This window comes from Schistocerca piceifrons, chromosome 3 (assembly GCF_021461385.2).
Source record: "Schistocerca piceifrons isolate TAMUIC-IGC-003096 chromosome 3, iqSchPice1.1, whole genome shotgun sequence".
Classification (NCBI taxonomy): domain Eukaryota; kingdom Metazoa; phylum Arthropoda; class Insecta; order Orthoptera; family Acrididae; genus Schistocerca; species Schistocerca piceifrons.
Window position 1 is genome coordinate 332,681,933 of NC_060140.1, and position 11,045 is coordinate 332,692,977.

The following is an 11,045-nucleotide window of genomic DNA, read 5'->3' on the forward strand; positions in this document are numbered from 1 at the left end:
TATTGCTCCCTCCTACTTATACCTCCCAAGGAGATCACGAATGTAAAATTAGAGAGATTCGAGCGCGCACGGAGGCTTTCCGGCAGTCGTTCTTCCCGCGAACCATACGCGACTGGAACAGGAAACGGAAGTAATGACTGTGCCACGTAAAGTGCCCCCCGCCACACACAGTTGGGCGTCTTTTGGAGTATAAATGTAGATGTAGTTGCTGTACGAAGAACAGACATCACGCATTCTTGTTAGGGGTCATATTTTATTGTAATTTTTTGTAAATTCTGACAAAAAAGAGACAAGAAGCAATGAAATGAAGGCATAACACAAGTCACACTTACGTTCCGATAGTTCCAGGATTTCTGCATTTTTTAACTCACAATTACATGCTGGCCTCAAGTAAAAACTGTGATTATGCCGAGATTCTCTCTCTCTCTCTCTCTCTCTCTTTCTCTCTCGGACGATGGAGACAGAGGGGAACAATAGCATGCACACGAAGCAAGGCAGACTTGTCAGGTGTGTCAAACGTCATACGCATACCATAATTTCAAGTCCTCTATGACATACACTATGTGATCAAAAGTAATCGGACACCCCCAAAAACATGCGTTTTTCATATTAGATGCATTGTGCTACCACCTACTGCCAGGTACTCCATATCAGCGACCTCAGCAGTCATTAGACATCGTGTGAGAGCAGAAGGGGCGCTCCGCGGAACTCACGGACTTGGAACGTGGTAAAGTAATTGGGTGTCACTTATGTCATACGTCTGTACGAGAGATTTCCACACTCTTAAACGTCCAGTGTTTCCAATGTGACAGTGAAATGGAAACATGAAGGGACACGTACAGCTCAAAGGCGTACAGGCCGACCTCGTCCGTTGACAGACAGATACCGACGACAGTTGAAGGGGGGAATGTGTAGTAGGCAGACATCTATCCAGACCATCACACAGGAATTCCAAACTACATCAGCCTACTATGACAGGCGGGAGGTGAGAAAACTTGGATTTCATGGTCGAGCGACAGATCAGAAGCCATACATCACGCCGGTAAATGCCAAACAACGCCTCGCTTGATGTAAGTAGTGTAAACATTGGACAACTGACCAGTGGAAAAATGTTGTGTGGAGTGACGAATCGCGGTACACAATGTGGCGATCCGATGGCAGGGTGTGGATATGGCGAACGCCCGGTGAACGTCATCTGCCAGCGTGTGTAGTGCCAACAGTAAAATTCGGAGGCGGTGATTTTTTGGTGTGTTCGTGTTTTTCATGGAGGGGGCTTGCACTCCTTGATCTTTTGCGTGGCACTATCACAGCACAGGCCTAATTGATGTTTTACGCACCTTCTTGCTTCCTACTGTTGAAGAGCAATTCGGGGATTGCGATTGCATCTTTCAACACGATCGAGCACCTGTTCATAAGGCACGGCCTGTGGCGGAGTGTTTACACGACAGTAACATCCCTGTAATGGACTGGCCTGCACAGAGTCCTGACCTGAATCCTATAGAACACTTATTGGATGTTTTGGAACGCCGACTTAGTGCCAGCCTCACCGACCGACATCGATACCTCTCCTCAGTGCAGCACTCCGTGAAGAATGGGCTACAGCTCCCCCCAAAAACCTTCCAGCAATTGATTGAACGTATGCCTGCGAAGTTGAAGCTGTCATCGAGGCTAAGGGTGGGTCAACACCATACTCAATTCCAGCATTACCGATGGAGGGCGCCACGAACTAGTAAATCATTTTCAGCCAGGTGTTTGGTTACTTTTGATCACATAGAGTATGATCTTAAGTGAAGGATTATACGCGAAAATATGATAATTTTGGGATTTTTTACTTTCTGAGCGAGAAACCATTGCGAAACAAAGCAACTCTGCATACATTATCAGGTTACTGTCAAGTGGATACGAAGTATGTGCACAATAATGAACTACGCTCTCTTTAAGATGATTTAGTTGAGTGTAAGAATGTCTTCCCGATACACGCGCCTCGCAGGAGCCTTGTTGGGCGGTAAGATTCATTTTAGTGCTGTGTGTCCATTACAGGTCTGCTTAATACTTAACGAACAATGGATTTCGGCTACGTGCTCTCTGTAGTGCATGATTGCTCCTTACACCAGCAGACTGTGCTGCGAGCTGTTTAACAATAATTCTCAGCTCTTCAGTACATAGCACACCTTGGCAAACAGCGTATTACATTATCATTTTGTGTTAATTTATAAAGTGGGTGTAACGTCAAGAAGTGATGAAGTGATGTGCGGTGTTTCTGCGCCAAAGAAAACGAAGATGGATAGAGGTGAACCGCTAAAAAGTGAGAACACAGACTCCATCAATGTCGCAGGGCATCCAGCATTTGGTAAAAGGATAGCAAAGAACCTTAGTAACTGCTACAAGGCAGAATGCAAACACTGCAGTGATTCTATAGTAGTTACTCTAACTACGTTAAAGAAACACTGCAGTCAAAAAAAAGCACATTAATAAATGAGTGATATCGTTGAAAATCATGCGCAACTTTTTCAAATCTTTTGTCTAAAGGCACTTCAGCGCTCGACCACCAAATTGTAAAGCTGAGCTTAAAATTGCTGCTTTCCTAACAGCTCATGATGTTCCTCTTAATACAATTGGCCATTTGACAGCTCTGTTAAAAGGTGCGTTTCCTGGTTGTAAGACAGCACAAAATGTTATGAAAAGGAGCAAAAAATGTTATTGCACCTTCTCATAAAAATGATCTTATTTCCAATCTCCAAAGGGAAAAATTTCCCATTGTGTCAGATGAAAAAGTGCCGATATTGCTACGGTCAGTTCTGATTGCATTGTTGTGTGCTATTATGACAGAATGAAAAGCCAAATTTTGAGCAAGTTCTTCAGTTTGACTAAAAGAATGATGGTGCTTGTAACTGAGGCAACTGGTGCTAGCTTGTAGAGAAACTAACTCATGTCTTAGTACAGCGTACTATTCCATTAAAAACCGTCATTGGTTTTGGCTCAGATGGCGCAAATGATACGGTGGGAAAGCACGGTTCAATATCCAGTCGACTAATAGAGTTTCTTCCTGGAATTATATTAACAACATGCCTTTGTCATCAGGGCGGTCTCCAACCTATTGGAGACCCTGGACACAATGAAATAATGGGGCCTCTATGACCTTGAGAGATCACTATTTTGTTAGAATAGGCAAAGAAAGTAGATAAGAGAGGTTCTAGATACATTTTTATTTCTTTACAGTTATATTAAATGAGTAGATAATATAGTATAATCGACAAAAGTAAATCTTTTAGCATTCACAGGTTAGTGCTTAAAAATCTATGTTGATTGAAGAGGTATCCTTCTAGATTTGAGCTGCGTAAAATCGTTAATCGCTTCTTCAACATCTGTATTTTTGAGCATATCACGGTCTATGGACATAGCGATAAACTGGTTAATCTCTCTTGAAGCATTGTACTTCTTAATTCATTTTTATTCTTTTCAATTTGGAGAAGGAGCGTTCCGCATTGCTGTTGGTTACCATCATGCTTGAAGAGATTCTCAACGCGATTTCTACATGTGGATCTGTGTCTTCAATTTTGTTTTCTTATACTATTAGTTCCTCCATTTTTACTATGAACAATTTCCAAGTATTCTGTTAAATGCAGAAATTCCCTTTCCAACTCTTGTTCGTTAACGTCTTCTTAATAAATTTCAGCCAATTTTTTTGCACCTTTGTCTTAGTTCTTCGGAATTCAGAGTTTTCAAGTGAAAAAATAAACCAAAACGTTGACTAATGTTCTCATACGAGCTTAATCGCTGTTTTAGATAAACGCTCAGTGTGTCATTTATGGGAAGAAAGGTCTATTTTGAATTTCTCTTTTTCATTCAGTTGGTCTGACTGTGCGGAGCAATCAAACTCTGGCGTGAGCTTCTACGTTTTGTTCTTCGAGATAGGTCCTTGTAATCAGATGCCGAATTTTTTTCTTTGGCGGACGATTCGAAGTCATCAAATTTATCTCTGAGGTTAATGGTAAAATCATCAAGTGAAGCGAAGAAATTAGTTACAACGTGCATTCTGTAGATAATTACTTGTTTTTTCTATTCTTTCCAGTATAGAGCTACAAATTTCCGTTAGTATAATAAATTCTAGCTTTCCATTTTTCTGGATAGACTAAGGGCTTCTTCTGTACTTTCTCTTGCGTGTTCTGTACCTCCTGCGATGGATATCAAAGTTTCTATAATTTGTTTATGACCTTCATGCAGGGCGCTTACTGCATCAGCTCGGGTTGACCATCTGGTTTATGAAAGGCTTTTAACAACTGTTTTTGAACCTAAATGTCTGTCAGTATTTACCATTTCGACGAAAAGTTGTACACTTTCTGAATTACTTAACAAAAATTTGTTGCCTCTGATACACACCCAGCAGTGTGGACACGTACCAAGTATAGTGAATGTCCCGCACATGGTATAAGGGTGGCAAATTCACATTTCTCCTTGATTCCTGCGTATAGACCAGTGTACTTCCCCGACATATTTGAAGTATTGTCGTAGCTTTGTCCTTTTCGGGCGCAGTTTAGTTTCCTTAAAGTGGATTTCGCCCAAATTTAATACAATGAATACTTACTTCCAGTCTTCAAAAGTTGTAGCGCTAAACTTAAACAAATGGAAAATCTTTTAAATACATTTTGCTGATATACTTGAAACAGGATTATGTTCACGAAGAATGACTGGGTAGAAGTATTATGGATGCTTACAAGCTCAAGATGAGACCAATCTTTTCGTACCGCAACTTCTTAATTCGTGGATGTAAAGGAATTCAGATGTGGTTTAAATTTAATAACCCTCTGCTCTAACATTTGTCTACATTAGACAGACAGAAGTTACACGTACTTTAACAACACTGACAGGTCTTGTTCAACAACGTAAACCACTTGAAATGCAAAAACTGGTTGATGCATGATGCTCTTTGCCCTTGGATGTGCTTTCTTCGGAAACTGAACCTGACAGATTTTTTCAAAGGGTACGAACTTTTAAAATAATATTTTTTCAATGTGTATGTGAAGGGAAAAGTGTCATGTCATGCTTGAAACGTATATAAATAGAATTTTTGAAATTTTTGAAAACATTATCAGCGATCTTATATTAATATGATAATTAAAAAACAGTCTTGATCGCAAATTTCTTTTAATCGGAGTGACCGGTTTCCATCCTTAAGGATCATCTTCAGCCTCCAGAACGGCAGGTGGACTTCTATGGAGCAGGCTGCGCCGACCCTCGACGCTGAACTTTAATTATCATATAAAATCAGGCTAATTAAAGGACACTGTATGTATTTTTCAAATTGGGAAAATATCGTCTGATGACGCTGTGCATTTATATGGTAGTTCAGTGGACTTCGCCCTACAGCACTATCACATCGCATTCCACAGCATGATGCTGGCGAGTATTCGGGTCGATGAAAATCATTATTGCCAGAAGATTATAAGCTGTTTGGTTGTCACTGTTACCATCCTTATCGGCAACTAGTGACATTGTTTAATGAACAAGGAAGAGTGAGAGATGAGACGCACCAATTTCAAAATTTTCAATACTATTTTTTAAAATTAATTTTCTTTTTAAACTTTTGTTTTCTGCAAGATATTCAGAATGAAAACCAAGTTGACAAACAGACTGTACTACTCTACAATGATTAGGACTCTGCTGGCATCGCAGTGCGTACGGCGGCTGCTGCGTCGCATTCTAGCCCACCAAGTCTATGAAAGAATAAACACTGTTCGTCTGAACCCACCGAAGGACGTAGATGAAGTTGGTAAGTTTCCAACTATATCAGACGATTGTACTGAAGTCAGTGACAGTGAACAGATTCATCCAGACAAGTGCAAACGGTTCTAGCAGTGACATAGTTTATTTTTACTTTATTTTGTTAAATAGTTTTAATTTTTTCAAAGTGTGGGACATAGGCAACTTAATACTATCACTGTAGGCCGAAATGGTAATAGATGGGCAGGGATTGAAAAATACAAATGTATGATATTTTCAGTGGTAGTACGATAGTTTTGTAATTGTATGATCCATTTGTAGCGACTTCCGAACAACACTGAAGCAAGGTCACAGGCATTCCGTTTCCCAACCGCCCGGGTAGGTAACGGTAAGCGGCAACTTTGCTTTCACAGCCGTGCTCGCTACTGATCACAAGATTCTACATGCACACAGCGGCTTTTCACTATTACTCTTCATGAAATCCGTATCATGCTGGACGGTCACAGTGGTTGTAGCTTATTACAGCCACGAAAGAGACCTCCAATACAAAACCACGCTTTCTGTTATATGTTTATCCTGGGCTGAGAAAAAACTACTTTAGAAAAATCGTATGAACATTTCTTTGGCTCAGTGAAAAATTCTGTTACTTGAGTTTGCCACTACCAATACAGGTGCCTATAATCTATTAAAATTTCATTAACATCTGCCGGCCGGAGTGGCCGAGCGGTTCTAGGCACGCCGCCACGGTAGCTCAGCGTGTTCGGTCAGAGCCGGTTGGCCACTGTAATAAAAAAACTGAGTGGAAGGATCAACCACCGAACTTGAACAGGATGTCTTGCGACGTCCGCAACGACCAAACACAACGATCAATAACGAAAAAAAAAGAAAAAAAAAGGCGCTACAGTCTGGAACCGCGCGACCGCTACGTCCGCAGGTTCGAATCCTGCCTCGGGCATGGATGTGTGTGATGTCCTTAGGTTAGTTAGGTTTAAGTAGTTCTAAGTTCTAGGGGACTGATGACCACAGTAGTTAAGTCCCATAGTGTTCAGAGCCATTTGAACCATTAACATCTGACAAATACATTTCATGCTTTCAAAGTGAACAGTTCCTAGCAAAAACACCCATAACCGGACAGTCCTTCCTGCAATCTAAAATTTTTTTTTTATTGACCTTTGAAACAAACTCTGCTCCATACTGTCGAACGCAGAATAAAACAAGAAAAATATTGGTATGACACATTTTGCGACCGATCTATTGGTCCATTTGTACTTAAAGCCTAAAATCGAATCTCCAAAGTAAAAAGCCTGATAGTAGGGTCAGAAGGACACAAACTGCAGAAAAGCAGTTCCTATGAAGCAAAGGCTTGTTGTTACTCTTCGATTTTTGGCAACAGGAGATTCCTATCAAGGCCTTCATATTTGTTCTAAGCCTCAATGTCAGCCATATTATCAATTAATAGTTGTGCAGTTTGTGAAGTAGATCAGAGCATAAACAAACACTAGCGCTGCATAGCGGCATTTAGTGGTAACAGAACAGAAACTGTTTTCTGTCATCGCAACATGTTAACGAACATCGGTAGTCCAGTACTAACAGCGAATAATTTTGTGAACACTGGTGCAGAACATGTTCCTATTTCAGTGTAAACGCGGCTTAAGGTAGATTCTTCCCGCGCTCCGTACGTAAATGGTACGGAAAGAAAACCTTATAAGTGGTACACTGGGAAGTACCCTCTGCCGTGTACTTCACATTGGTTTGTAAAATATAGATGTATTTCTATTTTTTCCTTATTACGAATTGCCCAAAATTTCATCTGCTTAATCATTTTCCTTAAACCGCTCCTTAAAATAGCCATGTAGTAGTAAATGGATAAACTAGAATACCTCGCCTTCATAAAAGTCTTTGTTTTGAACGGTTTACAAAATTCTTGCAAAATTGATAAAGGACTGTAGAGAGACTGCTCCTTTCAGCAGCTGGTGATTGAATTCAAAGTATACCATTATTATTGGAATTAAAGAGACCTAGTCCCTTGAAGTTGATCCATACGCAGAATGTCTTAAAAGAAAAAAAAGATAAAAGTGCTCATTGTGGCATTCGGCAATCGATAACTAAAGATCTGTGAAACAGCTAACGCCTCAGACACATGAGAAGAAAGAGAGAAGACTTAACTAGAAAAAGCTTTGGAAAAAATTACCGAATTTTATTGAATGCAGACCTAAGCTAATTCGAAAAAGAAGTTCAGGAAAATTTTAACCGTTGTAAAAATGATCCTTGTAATATTGTGTGGCGGGTGGCTACTGTGGATGCGATGTTGTCCGACCACCTCACGTAAGGGACGAATGAGTAATGGAAGCAGTAGGAGGATGCCAGGGGTGTTGGGGCAATCAAGCCTTCTGCATCTGACGGACAGATTGTGACCAGTTTTTTCTATCGTACGAAGGTATTATTCCTATTCGTCACCTTCAAAAGATTAAAACAACAACTGGCGGGTTCTAGGTGAAGTACACTTGATCGACTATGTGAAAAAAAAACATGAGAACTGGGCAAATAACCTTTATTTTACTTTTACAAGCATTAGAGGCTGAGGTTCATCAGTGTATGTACTCACGAACACATGTATCAGTTTGAGACGTTTCGGATGAACGACAGTTGGGTGTGGGAACCTCGGCGACTACAGAGCGGTTGTTATTGGGAAGGCAGCGCAGGTGATTTTCAAGAGGTTATAAAGTCGGCGGCAGCCGCCGCCCCTCCACCCAGTGGTGGAAGAGCGCCGTGCAAGCGCAACTGGGTACACTGCGAAAGAGGACTACGATCTGTCACAGAGGTATGTCAAGTACTATACCACTCTTATTTTTATTTATTTTGTACTAACGGAACACTTTCTTGCCGTAGTTCACAAAACTTCATTATTTTTGTACCACTTAGGTTTCGGGTTCTACGCTTATTTTTCAGTACGCAGTTGATTCCAATTCGCAATTTCTCAGTTCTCGATTGAAACCATAAAAGTTATCTCTGTTGACTTTTTTTTACACAGTTGCATTTGTACTGTACACTCCTATGCGTTCATTAGGGCAGCACTTCTCTAACTATGGATCTACATGCACTGGAGTGTGATTACCTATTTGTGAATGATGGCACAAACATTCATCTCCTTTTTAGAATTTATAGCTTTATCTAAAAAGTGTCTGCTCATTCAGTAGTAAATGTGGTGATACACATTGAATGAGCAGACACAGTTCAGTTATTCATCGCTTTTAGATAGTACTGCAGTTTCTATGTAGGAAGGGAATCTTGGTGCGTTGTTTCATAAGCACGTAATCACACAAATACCCATTCATTTGTACACAACTCTACTCTAGTTTCAGTTAATTCATAGTAAAAAAATAAACGTTATTCTAATGAATTCCAAAAGATTGTACAGTACAGATGTAGCTGTCAAAATAGTCGACAGAGATAACATTTACAGTTTTAGTCGAGAATTGATAGGCCAAGACACCATGGAGGTTTTTTACCTCCATGTTAAGATACTGAAATGTATCTATCTTTGTTTGGTTGGCATTTTTGGAGTCAGTTGTGTACTAGAAATTGGATTGGAACCAGATACCCAGATCGTACACAATAATACAGTTTTGTGAAAGAAACAAAAAAAAAGTGTGTAATTCAGTTGATACAATTTACATTCAATACCGTTTATAGTGACATGGATTTTGAAGACGTACGAAATCTAACGGTCCCGTCTGAATCCTATATAAACTCTATATTTTTAAAAAAATTGCTTAGTACAACACAGTTTTTTGCGATTTATCGTATAAAACGACATATATTTTAATACGTATGCGGAGAAATACATCGGCTGTAACGTCCAATGTTCATTTTTGTTTGTAACGTATTGGCGATTATTAACAATATACCGCTTATTTTCTGGCTCTTGTTTTCTGCGTGAAAACGAATCATTGTCAAATGCAAAACGCGTACGCACATCTTAGATGTAATAAACAAAGACAACTGATTACGTTAAGTGGGGCAGATACTGTATTATGCGTTAGTGTATTTCATTTTGGAGTTAAAGCCGGTGGTTAAAAAGCTAAACAATACTTCCTTTGATGTGATTGTAGAAAATTAGAAAATTAAATTCTAGTATGCATTATTTATTCAAAGTACAAAAATGAATTGTTAGTGTATTCGTTGTTGATTTTGTGTGGTTATGTGTGTTAAATATTTTCAATGTCTTAGGCACCGTCAGTGACATTCGTACAACTTTTTAAAGAGACACATAGCAGAAAGTGTAGGTCGTTGTGTAATTTATGTATAGAGGATTGTCTTTTCATTTTGCTACTTTTGTTTGATTTTTGTAATAGAGTAAATGGAATGAAGTTGTGTGATTCAGCACTGTTATACTAATCAGCATTTACAGTAAGTTTTAAACATGCATCTTATCTCATTCATTATTCAAGAATGTGCTCGACATTTTTGAGCAATTTACGTTGTTGCTACACCTTTGTTCACGAAAATGCCTAAGGATAGAAAGAGAAAGTGTCACTTTTGGGATGATTACACTGAAGAGTGGTCTTTTGTCAAGAAATGACGTACGGATCAGGAAGCGTTATGTGAGATTTGTTGCTCTTTCACCTCAGTAACACACGGAGGTATTTCGACGGAGAATCATACAAACAGATTCGCGACAGCATCGAGATGAAAGCCTATTTATGTACACATGATTAAAGAACATACCCAGGAAGAATTGCCCGTTGCTGCTGTAGAAGTAACAACAGCTTATAAAGCTGTCATGCATCATTAATCCTTCAGTTCTCTTGCTGTACTGTAAAACTGAATACCGCAATGTATCTTGACTCCAAAAGTAATCACAAAGCAGTCCACAGGCGATACCGAAGCTACAGGCATTGTTAAAAATATTCTCGCACGCCACCCCTTGTCTGAATGCATAAAACAGTTGCAAGAAGTTGCATTTTGCGGCAAAGGCATCTACGCACGCTTCGAAGTGAAGCTGACGGAATCCATCAGAAGCTGTTAAAGTTTGGTTGTCTAAATAACGAAACATCAGAGACAGTTACAAAGTTTTGTCTTGACAGCTGCACATTCCATTAGATAAATTAATCGCTTTTTGTGGAGACAGTGCTAATACCAACTTGGGAAGGCTTCATCGACGCGGTCAGCAAAATGCGTTTCACCAAATTATAGAAGAACTAACAAAAATGTTGAATGAACTGGATGCCCTGCCCATATTCTTCACAGTACCATATCAAGTGCCTTGGAGTCGTACTTGTTGGCATTGAAATAATCGTCATAAAAATATTTGATTATTTTTC